The sequence below is a fragment of the Anabrus simplex genome, chromosome 6, assembly GCF_040414725.1.
Source record: "Anabrus simplex isolate iqAnaSimp1 chromosome 6, ASM4041472v1, whole genome shotgun sequence".
Taxonomy (NCBI): Eukaryota; Metazoa; Arthropoda; class Insecta; order Orthoptera; family Tettigoniidae; genus Anabrus; species Anabrus simplex.
In genome coordinates, this window is record NC_090270.1 from 327,586,133 (window position 1) to 327,602,476 (window position 16,344).

Below are 16,344 nucleotides of genomic sequence, written 5' to 3' on the forward strand. Positions count from 1 at the left end.
TGTCTTACATTTGAACTTCAAGATGGTTTACAACCAGCAGAACATCGTCCTCCGTGGTGTGAGGCTGGAACAACAGTCAAGAAGATGTGCAGTGCTTGTGTTGGCTCCCACCAGGTGAAATAAGTCATTGAAATAAAGACCATAGACGAAATAACGTCTATATTTTGATGTAATTGCTTTACTTTGTTGTTATTTTTACAGTTAGGTACCATCCCGGCATTTGCCTGCAGGAGAAGTGGGAAGCCACGGAAACCCACTTCCAGGAGGGCTGAGGTGGGAATCGAACCCACCTCTACTCAATTGACCTCCCGAGGCTGAGTGGACCCCGTTCCAGCCCTCGTACCACTTTTCAAATTTCTTGGCAGAGCCGGGAATCGAACCCGGGCCTCCAGGGGTGGCAGCTAATCACACCACAGAGGCGGACCTGGGCTACATTTACGAAATAAAAAACATACGCCTCAATCCAGGATCGAACCTTCGACCTCCTGCATGCTAACCCAAAACTCTATCCACCGCACCAACTGTACTGCATGACCGATACGTGCTGACAGAGTTAGTTACCCTACATGTGGTTACAGTGTTGCCAGATTGTCACTCTTCAACGTCTTTTTTTTTTTCCAGCCGGATATACTCGCAGGACGAACTTTTGTGAGAGACATGTTTTTATTGCTGGCATGTGAGGAGTCGCGCTGCGACGCCCGAGTGCGCGAATTCCGGTTCATCCTGTAAAATATCGTATCATATTTTTAAATACACATATCTTCATTATAGACTGGTATGCCTTTGAGCGGCCGCCTCTGTGGTGTAGTGGTTAGCGTGATTAGCTGCCACCCCCGGAGGTCCGGGTTCGATTCCCGGCTCTGCCACGAAATTTGAAAAGTGGTACGAGGGCTGGAACGGGGTCCACTCAGCCTCGGGAGGTCAACTGAGTAGAGGTGGGTTCGATTCCCACCTCAGCCATCCTGGAAGTGGTTTTCCGTGGTTTCCCACTTCTCCTCCAGGCGAATGCCGGGATGGTACCTAACTTAAGGCCACGGCCGCTTCCTTGCCTATCCCTTCCAATCTTCCCATCCCTCCACAAGGCCCCTGTTCAGCTTAGCAGGTGAGGCCGCCTGGGCGAGGTACTGGTCATACTCCCCAGTTGTATCCCCCGACCAAGAGTCTGAAGCTCCAGGACACTGCCCTTGAGGCGGTAGAGGTGGGATCCCTCGCTAAGTCCGAGGGAAAAACCGAACCTGGAGGGTAAACAGATGATGATGATGATGATGCCTTTGAGCGTTCAGTCTGCAAGCCTCTGTGAATTTATTAAGGCGCTGTGGCCTTGTTTAGTGCCATACCTCCTAGATCATTAGAAACTGAGTGCGATCATCGTCATCTTGATCTCCCTCTGCTTCTTTTACCCTCCATGATCGAATCCATTATTCTCCTATGCAATCGATTCTCCCCCATTCGACTCGCATGAACCCACCACCGAAGCCGGTTTATGCGTACAGCTTCATCAATCGAGTCCATTCGTAATTTTACCTTCATCTCATCATTCGGAGTAGACCTACTCTCCTGCCGCTGTTCCTACCTGTTTTTACCAGCGATCATTCTAGCTTTTGTCATGTCTTTTAATCAGTTTTCACTCTCCTAAAACAAAGTTGATCTGTAAACATTCCGAAGTAAAGGTACTTTCGTCCGGGGCTGGCCTCATTCGTACAGAATACTGTCGATCGGATCTGAGAGCTCACTGCTTTAACTTCGCTACACCTTGATTCATTCTCACTCAGATTATTTCCATGCTGGAAGAATGCACATTCGAAATACTTGAAATGGTGTGCCTGTTCAAGTTTTGTATTCCTAACATCGCTTTAGTTTCAGAATACAGTACACGATGTTGTTGATAGAGTATTTCATCCTTCTGACGCCGAGTCTTCCGCGATTGATTCACGATATTTAATGTCATTTCTAAAAAAGGCGAAAGAACTCCAAACTAACCAGCGAGATGTTTCTGCCTGAGATTACTATTTTCATAAATTTCTAACAAAATTTCTCGTTTATTTGGTAGAAAGCGCTTTCCTTTTCACACCCATAACCGTAGACAAACCTTAGAACACTGAATACGATACGAAAGGCAAATCAGGTAAATCAGTAATGGATGTGATTAAAAAAATTCATCTCTCACTTCCTTGTCCATGACTTCTATACTGGTACTTAATAACTTGTTTCCAAGAAATCATAAATTTTTCTCTCTTTGGCTCTACAGTTATAGTCCAGTTGTGCACTCTGTACATACTGAGGACACTCTGTGGCGAGATTAAAATAAGCTGATTTCGAGGTCAGGATGTCAACATTCTCTGCAAGGCTTTTAGCTCCGGGTAACACTTACAATATTCTTCAGGCCCGTAGGTACCCTTACGATGTGAGGGAGTGGAATTTTTCAATCTTCTTAATTTTGCTAAAACTAAACCCAGTAATATTCACTTGAAAAAGAGCGAAGCACAATATAACCGGTTATCACATATTGGCCTTTTCGTTCGTTCGTAATCTGTTTATCCTCCAGGGTCGGTTTTTCCCTCGGACTCAGCCTGAAGGGCAGTGTCCTGGAGCTTCAGACTCTGGGTGCCCGGCTCCATGGCTAAATGGTTAGCGTGCTGGCGTTTGGTCCAGAGGGTCCCGGGTTTGATTCCCGGCCGGGTCGGGGATTTTAACCTTAATTGGTTATTTCCAATGGCTCGGGGGCTGGGTGTGTGTGCCGTCTTCAGCATTATAATTCATCACAGGTAGGGCCCCATTCTCATAGACGCGCAGGTCACCTATACGGTGTCAACTCGAAAGACCTGCACCCGGCCTCTTCGGAGGTCACACGCCGTTATTTATTATTAGACTCTGGGTCGGGTGATACAACTGGGGAGGATGACCAGTACCTCGCCCAGGCGGCCTCACCTGCTATGCTGAACAGGAGCCGTATGGGGGCATGGGAAGTTTGGAAGGGATAGACAAGGAAGAGGGAAGGAAGCGGCCGTGGCCTTCAGTTAGGTACCATCCCGGCATTTGCCTGAAGGAGAAGTGGGAAACCACGGAAAACCACTTCCAGGATGGCTGAGGAGGGAATCGAACCCCCTCTACTCAGTTGACCTCCTGAGGCTGAGTAGACCTCGTTCCAGCCCTCGTACCACTTTTCAAATTTCGTGGCAGAGCCGGGAATCGAACCCGGGCCTCTGGGGGTGGCAGCTAATCACAATAACCACTACACCACAGAGGTGGAAATATTGGCCTTTTATTATAGGAAATGTCTATGGAGTATCCGGGAGCGTGTTATTGAGATTTTATTGTAATTCCATCCTTTTGACATAAATATGTTTTACGATTGGGGGTTATCTCAAAAATTTACGTCAAGGTATTAACTATACAACATGCGCGAAGCGATGTTACCTAGCAACAGTGCTGCCTGTGATGTGAAATATTAATTGATGGCCTTGACTGAGAGATATATGGAGGGCCCTTTTATCAAAGAGGTCCCATCTCATCGTTCTCTAGGGAAATGATTCGTTCATGGTAGTGTCATGGCCTTTGAGATAATTTTCACCTTTGGATGAAGTCTTGACACTTGCCGACTCCAAATTCCATCAGATGCCTCTCGAGAACGATTCATTAGATGCAAATAAATTAACCGTTTCCAATTTCAGTTCCATTTATTGAAGTGTTTGCTCATTTTATTTTCTCAGACTGAAATTTGACACCACTTTTTAAAATTTGGTATCCCAGGGTTCAATGGCTCAGGCGGTTGAGGCACTGGCCTTCTGACCGCAACTTGGCAGGTGCGATCCTAGATCAGTCGATGGTATTTGAAGGTGCTGAAATACGTCAGCCTCGAGTCGGCAGATATACTGGCATGTAAAAGAACTCCTGCGGGACGAAATTTCGGCACCTCGGCGTCTCCGAAAACCGTAAAAGTAGTTAATGGGACGTAAAGCAATTAACATTAAAATTCTTCTTCTTTTTCTTTCTTTGAATGGGCCAACTAAGGACCACGAAGTTCAACTTTTCTGCTTGAAGAGGGACTTAACATTGAAATAACATGAAATAACATTAACAATAACATTAAATGACATTAAAATATTATTAATAAAACTTGGTATACTGGGTGCGTTTAGGGACGCGCAGCTGTGAACTTGCAATCGGGAGGACCTCATTGTCGGCATCCCTGAAGATGAATTTTCGTGATTTCTCATTTTAACACCAGGTAAATGCTGGGGCTGTAGCTTAATTAAGGCCACGTCCGCTTCCTTCCCACTCCAAGCACTTTTCTATCCCATCCCCGCCTGAAGACCTGTCTGTGTCCGTGCGACGTAAAGTGGCTTGTTCACACTTATTAATGCACGGTACACATATTTCGGATTACTTCACGCACCTCTTATCGTTATTCACCTAGGAAAAACTAGCTTTCACTATCTTCAGCTAGTCGGAAAATACTTTAGGTGAGAAATTAAGTGGCTCTGACCCTTTGTATCCTCTATCTAGTGCGAAGTGGCACTCCTCTGAGAAGAAAATTTGAAACCCTTTATTGGTGACGGCTGGCAATCTGGAAACTCACTCTGGTTGCTATTTATCTAGAATTTAAACTCCACATCACAATTTTAAACAATATTATCGCAATCACCTTCGGAATACTGAATAAAAGAGAATGGATTGTGGGGAACATCATGTGCAGTGAACTAGAACAATGTGTGAAGTTTATTAATATTTTACAAATATTTACTAAGAGTAAATCAGATGAGGATTTTCCCGTTAATAATGGGATAAGCAACAAATGAACCGATTAATAGAACAAATATTTACGTACATAACAGGGATTTCACAAAAACATATTGTGTGTTTTTGACGCTTGGAATGAACTAATAATGTTTACTATGAAAATGAGTATACACTAGTTACATTAACACGTTGCTGTAAAAATAGAAATAAAACCGAAAAATTAAATGAACTAAATTGTGATGCATTCACATAATTTAATTAAATATTGTTAAGTGAATAACCGGTCCGCCTCTGTGGTGTAGTGGTTAGCGTGATTAGCTGCCACCCCCGGAGGTCCGGGTTCGATTCCCGGCTCTGCCACGAAATTTGAAAAGTGGTACGAGGGCTGGAACGGGGTCCACTCAACCTCGGGAGGTCAACTGAGTAGAGGTGGGTTCGATTCCCACCTCAGCCATCCTCGAAGTGGTTTTCCGTGGTTTCCCACTTCACCTCCAGGCGAATGCCGGGATGGTACCTAACTTAAGGCCACGGCCTCTTCCTTCCCTCTTCCTTGTCTATCCCTTCCAATCTTCCCATCCCCCTACAAGGCCCCTGTTCACCATAGCAGGTGAGGCCGCCTGGGCGAGGTACTGGTCATACTCCCCAGTTGTATCCCCGACCAAGAGTCTGAAGCTCCAGGACACTGCCCTTGAGGCGGTAGAGGTGGGATCCCTCGCTGAGTCCGAGGGAAAAGCCGAACCTGGAGGGTAAACAGATGATGATGATGATGATGAAGTGAATAACCGTATTTAATATTAGTGATAATTACAAACCATGGTTTAGCCAAAAGAATAGCTAAATTTTTGAAGACAAACGTTCATATCTAGTTTCTTTCTAATGACATACAGAAAATTGTTGTTTGTCCCGCTTCTCTACGGGGTCGGGTATGAGGGGAGGTGAGATGAATCCATCATGGCGGGTTTTTATTACCAGATGCTCCTCCTGTCGTCAACCTCATCAGAGGAGTCAATGAGATTAAACGAATGACGTGATATATGATACTAGGAATGGTGAAGGTAAAACCCGGTGCTGACATGTAGCCTACTGCTGTCGAATAGTACCAAGAGGTCTGCTCAAGGCTTAACGTCTCCATCCGACGGACGAATCACCATCAACAGCGCCATATACCCCACTCCACATGAGCACTGTGGAGGGGTTTGGAATTTAATCCAGGCTTTTGGCAACCAGTGTAGCAATTGGAAATGTACACCACCACCTACCCTACTCTGGCGGCCAACATTCTGATGGTGAAAACTTTTTTCGACAAACGGGACTCGAACCGGCTAATCTCAGTGTCAGACCATTTAGATTTCAACGCCTTAACGATCATGTCTATCAGGTGTCATACATGAATACCTTTAACAATGTTTATTTCTTTAGAATTTATTTCTTGTCTTTTCCTCGATAAAGTATTTTCCTTTCTTTTTACGATTTGCTTTACGTCGCACCAACACGGCGATGATGGGGCAGGAACGGGATAGGAGCGGGAAGAAGGAAGCGCCCGTGGCCTTAATTAAGGTACAGTCCCAGCATGTGTCTAGTGTGAAAATGGGAAACCACGGAAAACCGTCTTCAGGGCTGCCGACAGTGGGGTTCGAACCTACTTTCTCCCGAATACTGGATACTGGCCGTACTTAAGCGACTGCAGCTATCGAGCTCGGTCCTCGATAATGTTGCATATAGTTTGTATTTAATTTACATCAGTATCAACACGCGAATGAAGTACAGGTAGAGCTCGTTATACGCGATAGCTACGTTCCGCGGAATTGCCGCGCATAACGAATTCGCGTAAATCGAGTCATTTTATATGTAAAATATAGGGTTAAGTTTCCGCATTTTAATGCAAACTTTATATACTTACAAATTTAAGACTGAAACACACAATAATAAACTAAACCCTGCATACAAGCTCTTGGCTTCAGCTTGAATAGCAGCTCCAGAGAGGGTAATGTGTTCTTGGTTGTGATGCTCAATCCAATCCATTCGTTCCATCGCTTCCGAGTGAGAATTGGTCACTCTAGTCACACTTAAGTTAGTAGAAGATTGAACAGTTTTTCGAATTGATTTCGCATTGTCACGAATATTTCTCACAGTGGATTCACTAAGTCCCAAAGCACGCTGAATGTCAACAATATGCTCACCTTTGTCATTGCGATCCTAAACTTCTTTGTTTCAAACGAATACGACTTTGGTACACGCTTCTTTCCTTCTACCTGGCGTTTTAAATGCGAAACATGTCTAGTGCAAGTTCACAGCTCTACTGACCGGGATTGACGATTCAAGTCTCGACAAACATGAAAGAAGATGCGCGTAGACATGCGCTTACCTCGTTTAACCTTAGTGCGCGACGTAGTGTACGTTACAGAGTTCGGCACGCATGTCTTTACCCGCCTTAAGGCATTACAGCTTCCACGTACTGTTAACAGATGGCAGCACTAACTTAAAACCAAAATCGCGAATATGCGAAATCACGGATAACGAATCCGCATATACTGAGGATTACCTGCACTCGTGTTTAAGAGCTTACAATGACAACAACAATAATACGTACTTTGGTTTATCTGAATACATTAATTGTCTCTATGCACGGACGCAAAAGTTTTCAGTTATAAAGGAAATATGAGGAAAATACTTCTCGAAAATTTCTGGCTTGCAAACATTCAGATATGTTTAAATATATATACGGCAGTCACATTTTAATGTGTTTTTAAAAATATTATTAACAGGAACATTATCAAGAAGCCGTATTACAGAGTAAGAACTGTGCTATACGAAGGGAGAAACTGTTACAAAATTTCTCAAATTGTTAACAGAAATGTCCACCTCTGTGGAGTAGTGATTAGCGTGATTAGCTGCCACCCCCGGAGGACCGGGTTCGAGTCCCGGCTCTGCCATGAAATTTGAAAAGTGGTACGAGGGCTGGAACGGGGTCTACTCAGCCTCGGGAGGTCAACTGAGTAGAGGTGGCTTCGATTCCCACCTCAGCCATCCTGGAAGTGGGTTTCCGTAGTTTCCCACTTCTCCTCCAGGCAAGTGCCGGGATGGTACCTAACTTAAGGCCACGGCCGCTTCCTTCCCTCTTCCTTGTCTATCCCTTCCAATCTTCCCATCCCCGCAAGGGCCCTGTTCAGCATAGCAGGTGAGGCCGCCTGGGTGAGGCACTGGTCATCCTCCCCAGTTTTATCGCCCGACCCAGAGTCTGAAGCTCCAGGACACTGCCCTTCAGGCGGTAGAGGTGTTATCCCTCCCTGAATCCGAGGAGGGTAAACAGATTAAGTAGAAGAAGAAGAAAACAGAAATTTTATTTCGTATCAATGTGCAATTTAGAAATTTAATAACTACACATCAAATTTTATATCCTGGCCGAGCAAGTGGCTGTGCGGTTTGGGTCATGTCGCTTACATTGGGGAAATAGTGAGTTCGAACCCCACTTCAATCATTGGACAAAGAACAGCCAACCAGCGACCGCAACCCCACCATGGCCTACCAATAGGCCAGCAGCGCACCGTAGCCTGCACTACCATTGGCCAAAGAGTGATCGATTCTACCCCCACCACCACCACCACCATGTCGGACCACAGTCTTCACTGTATATTAAAGCTCAGTTCTGATAACACTCCATTCCACCGAGAGCTTCGTAGCCATTGAAGTCATTCGGAACCCTTGAAGATGCCGAACACAGTCCGGTGAAACGTCGGGACCGGCCTACAACCCCGAAAAATGCACACACTCTTCGGAATAACGACTGTGAAAGCATCAACTCCAATTTTCCATGCATGCCACGTCAAACATCATCCTCACCCCGACCCCCTAATAGGTAGTGTCGATCCACGGATGGTAATGTTAACCGCCTAGTGGGACAAGAATTGTGGATTTCTAGAAATACACTATGTGATCTAAAGTAACAGACACCTACAAAAACATACGTTTTTCATCTTAGGTGCATTGTGCTGCAACCTACTGCCAGGTACTCCATAGCAGCGACCTTAGTAGTCATTAGACATCGTGAGAGAGCAGAATGGGGCGCTCCGCGGAACTCACGGACTTCGAACGTAGTCAGGTGATTGGGTGTCACTTGTGTTAGAAGTCTGTACGTGAGATTTCCACACTCTTAAACATCCCTACGTCCACTGTTTCTGATGTGATAGTGAAGTGGAAACGTGAAGGGACACGCATAACATGAAAGCGTACAGGCCGACCTCGTCTGTTGACTGACAGAGACCGCCGACAGTTGAAGAGGGTCGTAAAGTGTAATAGGCAGGCATCTATCCAGACCATCACACAGGAATTCCAAACTGCATCAGGATCCACTCCAAGTACTATGACAGTTCGGCGGGAGGTGAGAAAACTTGGATTTCATGGTCGAGCGGCTGCCCATAAGCCACACATCACGCAGGTCAATGCCAAACGACGCCTCACTTGGTGTAAGTAGCGTAAACATTGGACGATTGAACAGTGGAAAAACGTTGCGTGGAGTGATGAATCACGGTACACAATGTGACGATCCGATGGCAGGTTGTGGGTATGGCGAATGCCCAGTGAACGTCATCTGCCAGCGTGTGTAGTGCCAACAGTAAAATACGGAGGCGGTGGTGTTATGGTGTGCTCGTGCTTTTCATGGAGGAGGCTTGCACCGCTTGTTGTTTTGCGTGGCACAATCACAGCACAGGCGTACATTAATGTTTTAAGCACCTTCTCGCTTTCCACTGTTGAGGAGCACTTCGGATATGGCGATTGCAACTTTTAACATGATCGAGCACCTGTTCATAATCCACGGCCTGTGGCGGAGTGGTTACACAATAATGACATCCCTGTCACGGACTGCCCTGTACACAGTCCCAATCTGAACCCTATAGAACACCTTTGGGATGTTTTGGAACGCCCACTTCGTGCCAGGCCTCACCGACCGGCATCGCTACCTCTCCTCAGTGCAGTGCTCCATGAAGAATGGGTTGCCATTCCCCAAGCAAACTTCCAGCCCCTGATTAAACGTATGCCTGCGTGAGTGAAATCTGTCATCAAGGCTAATGGTGGGCCTACACCATACTGAATTCCAACATTACCGATGGAGGGCGCCACGAACATGTACGTCATGTTCAGCCAGGTGTCCGGATTTTCTTTTATCACATAGTGTATATCCTCAGCTGTTGATGTTTACTGCGGTGAAGGTGATTATTGCTTTAAGAGGAAGTAGAATTCGGCAACCATCTGTATATTAAATGAGTTTGCTGCAAATAGTTTTGACAAATGTACACATCCGTTCTACTGGATCAATTTTCTTCATGTTTGTTTTATTCTCTCCGGAATTACCTGCCAATGAATCGTGAGATTTTATAGGTCTCTGAGTTCAGCCACCTTTGAGTAATCATAAAATCAAATCATTAATTGACCACTCCAATAATTGCAGGTGAAGGACTAGCCTAACCCGCAGTACATTCTGTACTTAACAGGTTGCTAAGCGACTAACACTTTCATTAATATTCTGATATATTTGATTTTTCTCCTTAGTAATGTCATTGCATGCAGCCATGTGTGATAACTACCAGTCAAGTCAGAGAGTATATACTTCCTCAGATCATGGACGAATATTAATCTTTGATTCTCTGACTTTCCCCCTTCAGGTGGCAGAACTTCCTAAAAACTTACACGATGCTAATAGGAAACATCGACCTACACACAGATGGAAAATTATCAAGTCCTCTACCCTTCTGTATGACCAATACCAGTTGTAAAACGCAGGGGTAACCTCTAGGAAAAGTGGGCAGTCTACTTACCCCAACCATTATTCAGTCGCGGCCAATTCTATGTTGCACTATCTCGGGCAAGATCCGGATACACCCAAATGGTCGAAGGACAATGGGTAATGTATGGAATGAAGTGTTACAATAATAGATTATGCAAAAATCTATAATGCAAATAATTAAGACACGAGTATGTTTATAAAACGAGCGAATCGAGTTTTATAATTTCCGTACGAATGTCTTAATTAACTATACGCGAGTTGCATACGAATGTTTATGCTCGACGATAAATATAACTCTATTTTTTAAGTATTCATAAATTTGTGTCGAGATGTCGCTTGACAGTTGAGTTTACTGAACAAAGCGCAGAGCGCATGCGCTGGGTTATTGATTTTCCGTGAGTGGATCAGAGACCTTGACAATGTCACATGTTTTCAAACCTTTGATAGAAGGTTATCATAACAAATTATTTATTGTACAGTTCGTGAAGTGAATTTTTGGGAATGTGCCGTGTGGTTGTGGAATATTGGAAGTAGAAGGTGCATTGATGTTAATATGTGTGTCCGACATGTTTGATTTTGGAAACACGTGCGAAGCTAGTGCGTTGAGTGCAGGTGCGATGCTATCTTTACCTAATTGGTCAAACATTTGTATCATAATTAAAATCTGAACTCTGATTAGTGGAGAACCTGTATCATAATGAAACTTGAACTATAATGAACCTCATTAAAATTTAGTTTTCTGGCATATAATATTTATATTTCGGCATCGTCTAACATAAACTACATAACGAACGAATCAATTATTATGTACCGGTATTAAATTGTCATAAAACTATTTGACAGGGCAATCAAAACAATATGACTACGACAGGCACATCAAGACCTATAGCCCACTAGTATATATAAAACAAATTTTCCAAAAAAGTGATCTGACATATCTGTCCGCTAGTTCTACTGGACCGATTTGCTTCAATTGTGTTTTATTCTCTCCGGAATAACGTGCCTGTGAATCGTGAGACAATGATAAGTTCAGCCAACTTTGAGTAATCATAAAATCAAATCATTAATTGACCACTCCAATAATTGGGAACATGCATCATTTTCAAAAATATTTTTTTTGAAAAGTACACCAATGAAATAGTACGTAAACGTATTGCATTGTGGTATGTTGCCTTGTTTTCTACCATTAAAAAAATATTTAATAGTGCCTTTCCGCAAGGCGAGTGAAACGGCCTCTGACGTAAGCGGCGCGCTGTGACGTCACGATCCAGTACCGCATGGAGCTCCACCAGCCGTTGTGCATCAGCCGTTGCTAAAAGCCGATTGTTTGTTATTCATGATCGCGAATAACTTCGAAATGACAGAAGAAAGGTTCAAAACAGCACAATCAGACAATCTACCATGTGTAGATGTCATCATTCTTGAAAAATGTGACTTTTGTGGCCGCAGAAATTCGCGGATAACAAGCAAGTTTGTAAGTGGCGTCTTTTATATACGTGTAATGTATTGTAACTCATAGTATTAGGATAACAACAAACCTGGATAGAAATAACATCTTTCAAAATTTCCTTCTAGACTGATTCCCATATTAAAGAATAACATTACATTTTCGGGCTTTCAGCATTAGTAAAGTAAGAAATCGGATTTCAGCACTAACATAAACATATAGGTAGTATTATAGTACTAGTCCGCTTCTGTGGTGTAGTGGTTAATGTGTGCCACTCCCGGAGGCCTGGTTTCGATTCCCGGCTCTGCCATGAAAGTTGAAAACAAATAGTACGAGGGCTGGAACGGGGTCTACTCAGCCTCGGGAGGTCAACTGAGTAGAAGGGTTTCGAATCCCACCTCAGCCATCCTCGAAGTGGTTTTTCGTATTTTTCTACTTCTCCTCCAGGCACCTAAGGCCACGGCCGTTTCCTTCCCTCTTTCTTGTCTATCCCTTCCGATCCTCCCATCCTCCAACGAGGCCCCTGTTGAGCATAACAGGTGAGGCCGCCTGGGCGAGGTAATGGCCCTCCTCACCAGTTTCATCACCATACTCAAAGTCTCACGTTCCAGGACACTGCCCTTGAAGTGGTAGAGGTGAAATCCCTCGCTGAGTCCGAGAGAAAACCAACCCTGAAGGATAAACTGATTAAGAAAGAAGGAAGGAAAGAAAGAAAGAAAGAAAGAAAGAAAGAAAGAAAGAAAGAAAGAAAGAAAGAAAGAAAGAAAGAAAGAAAGATCATAGTACTATCATTCCCAAAAAAATATATATTTATGGTTGGGACAACTGGCCTACCCACTTCCGGGGCCCATGAAAGAGAATTAAATATCTTTGTGGAGGGAAAAAGTTAAACATGATAAAGATAAATATGACTTCATCTAGTTTTCACAAGTCGGGCTGAGTGGTTCAGACTGTTGAGGTGCTGGCCTTTTGACCCCAACTTGGCAGGTTCGATCCTGGTTCAGTCCGGTGGTAGTTGAAGGTGCTCAAATACGTCAGCCTCGTGTCGGTAGATTTACTGGCACGTAAAAGAACTCCTGCAGGACTAAATTCCTGCACATCGGCGTCTCCGAAAATCGTAGAAGTAGTTAGCGGGGTGTGAAGCCAATAACATTAATTACATTTGGCTTTTAACAAGCTGCGCATATCAGGAAAGAAAAGTGTCTTGGTGACATTTTAGTCGCTCAATACAGGAATGTCTTTGGGTGCTGTGACTTTTAAATTTTTTTTTTTTTTTGCTGTTTGCTTTACGTCACACCGTCACATATAGGTCTTATGGCGACGATGGGACAGGAAAGGCCTAGGAATGGGAACAAAGCGGCCGTGGGCTTAGGTACAGCCTCAGTATTTGCCTGGTGTGAAAATGGGAAACCACGGAAAACCATCTTCAGGGCTGCCGGCAGTGGGGTTCAAAACCCACTGTCTTCCGGATGCGAGCTCACAGCTGCGCGCTCCTAACCGCACGGCCAACTCGCGCGGTATTTTTACCCTTCGGTTTATTGACTTGGCTTATATAACCTAAAACTTAGGCGAAGTTGGATAATATTTTAAACACCTACATCACTATTTTCACCTGTGTGCAATTATGTTATTTATTTCATTAATATTATGATAATTATTATAATTGAGCATTGTTAACTTATAAGACCCCAACAGACAAGCATTGGTTTTGTGTAGAGTTATACATTTGTTAAATTCACGTTGTTTCCTTTCATGATGTACAGGCCTATTCTTTGTTACATTATAGAGTATTTAGATATAGCCTAAATTTCTTTACCAATTAAGCTCTTCAATAAAGACATACATAACTGTCCCATGCCAAGATATATTGGTAGAATTAGAGCTGTCAAAATGGTTCATAACCCCTTTGATTTATTATCTTGACATGGACCACCCAAAACATAGGTTAGGTTTGGAGAATACTTTAATAATCAGCATTATTTAATGCACTGTTTATTACTTTCATATTCCAAGATGTAATTGAAGCATTTAAATAAAGCATCATACATTAAAATTTAAAGTTTTACCACTAGAACAGCTGACATGGAAAAGTGATTTGAAAATTCAAACAAATTCATCTTACGTTAAAATCTTCAAAAAAATAAACTGTAGACTTTTCCGATATATCACCAGCATTTCTCCGGCTCGCCAAAATCAATTTCTCCCTAGTTTTAGCGTCTTTGGAACATTTATGAACAATTTGTTTGGTACGGTATGCGATGTGCTATTGCACATCGGAACTCTACACCATTTATAAGTTTTCTGCCTCACTGTCTGCGCAGGATTCATTTTAAGTCTAAAATATACCACTCAGATTATTATCCAATGTATAGACCTCGAATTTAACCATACTAGACACTAATGTAAAGTAGAAATACGCGAAGTGTATCCTGCTTCTCACAGCACACTATGTGTTATTTCGTCTGCTAATTCAGTCAACCTGTACGATGACGTCAGACCAATGAGATCGCGTACTTGCGTGACGTGACATTTTCGTAGTTTTTTATCATGTTTGGAGTTATTATTTGTACATTCTGATCACATTTTTGAATTCTGCATGAAATTTTGAATCAGATTAGCATATTTTAAATTAAAACCCCGGATCATGCATGTTCCCTATTACAGGAGAAGGATTAGCCAAACCCGCAGTACATTCTGTACTCAACGGGTTGCTAAGCAACTAACACGTCCATTACCGGTAATATTCTGATGTATGTGATTTTCATCCTGAGTAGTGTGTTTGCATGCAGCCGTGGTTGATTACTACCTGTGAAGCCAGAGAGTATACACTTTCTCTGATCGTGGAAGAATACTACTATTTGCTAGACACTCTTTGATTCTCTGACCTTACCCTGTTTCTAAATATTCTCAACAGATGGCAGAATGTTCCTAATAACTTACATGCTGATAAGAGAAAACAGTCTACGTACCGACGGGAAGGTATCAAATTGAATAGCCTTCTGTATGGCCATTAATAAAGCGCAGGGCAAACTCTTGAAAAAGTGGATGTCATCAGCAGTCACTACTGATGTGCTTTTAGGGCAGTCGCCCAGGAGGCAGACTCCCTATCTGTTGCTTTACTATCATTTCTTAAATGATTGCAATAAAATTGGAAATTTATTGAACACCCCCCCACCCCCTGGTAAGTTATTCCAATAAACTAATATTTGCCCAAATTTTTCCTCTTGAATTGCAACTTTATTTTCCCAAATGGCCGGGGATACCGTCCATTATTTTCTACCGCCCTCACCCACAAGAGGCACAATGCACAAAAGCCGACAGTGAGGAAGATGTCATTTGCTGCTGCAACACAATAATGCACACCCGATATCCGATTATTTGACAGAAGTAGTTATCCACGTGATTGCGCTAGGGAGATTATTTCCTGATCCTATATCCTACTCCTTTCTTTATCCCAAAATTTCTAGGAAATCTTCTTTGATAGTGGCAGTACCCTCCGGATTAGACTTGATGAGTTCTCTACACGAACTCCGAACCAGAAGATTTATTCACCCGTGGAAATGAAATATTACCTAATCTCTGGCAGAAAGCCATAGCTAATGAGGGAGAATATGTTACTAATAAGTTTGTATCACAGGTGTGTAAAGATAATTTTATACTGTGAGAAACAAAACACTACGATATGCATCAACCTGATAATAATTGAATTTGCGTTTGAATGATGTAAATAATGCTTCAGTATATCCTTTTCCATTTTGTATAAATATGCTTCTTCATATGATACTTAATTTCCGAGAATAGTTCTCCAATTTCCTTTTCATAATGTTCTAAGTGCAATGTGGAAGAAATGAGGAATACCATACATAAGTTACATTCAATGTGATAACGTATTTTATACCTATTGATGTAACGTGCACGTATTAAAACTGATAAAGTAAGTTTACACTTACAACAAAAGTAATTTTTATTTGGTTATTTAATAAGAATACAGAAGTCTACGTGTTACAATATCCTTAACATTTTGTTCTGCAATTCACTATAGACTAGTAGCAAGAAATGAATGTTGTCACTTTTTGTTGGCGAGCCTTAGTGTTTGTGTGCCTGAAGCGGATAGAAATCAAATACAACAGAAATATGGCCACACTAATGTAATCGAGCTGTTTGTGGAACTAACAGTTAGTGTTAAATTATTGCTGCAGGCTGGCAAGCATAAATACATGGATTGCAATAGTTTGTAGCACAGATCTCCATATTGGATTTATCATCCCAGCTTAAAACAGATCCTTTAGTTGAGGTCAGAGAAACAATTTGTACAGATTTTCGCCTGGAAATATCGGGGCCGTTTAAGTAATAACTTACAGACTAAAATTAATGT

The 16,344-nt window shown here is 42.8% G+C and overlaps 1 protein-coding gene across 1 annotated transcript in view; it reads left to right on the forward strand.

Moving 5' to 3' along the window:
- The window catches only part of LOC136876009 (alkaline phosphatase, tissue-nonspecific isozyme-like), a 317,503-nt gene that overhangs the window by 253,882 nt on the left and 47,277 nt on the right, over window positions 1–16,344 (forward strand). The window lies entirely within an intron of this gene.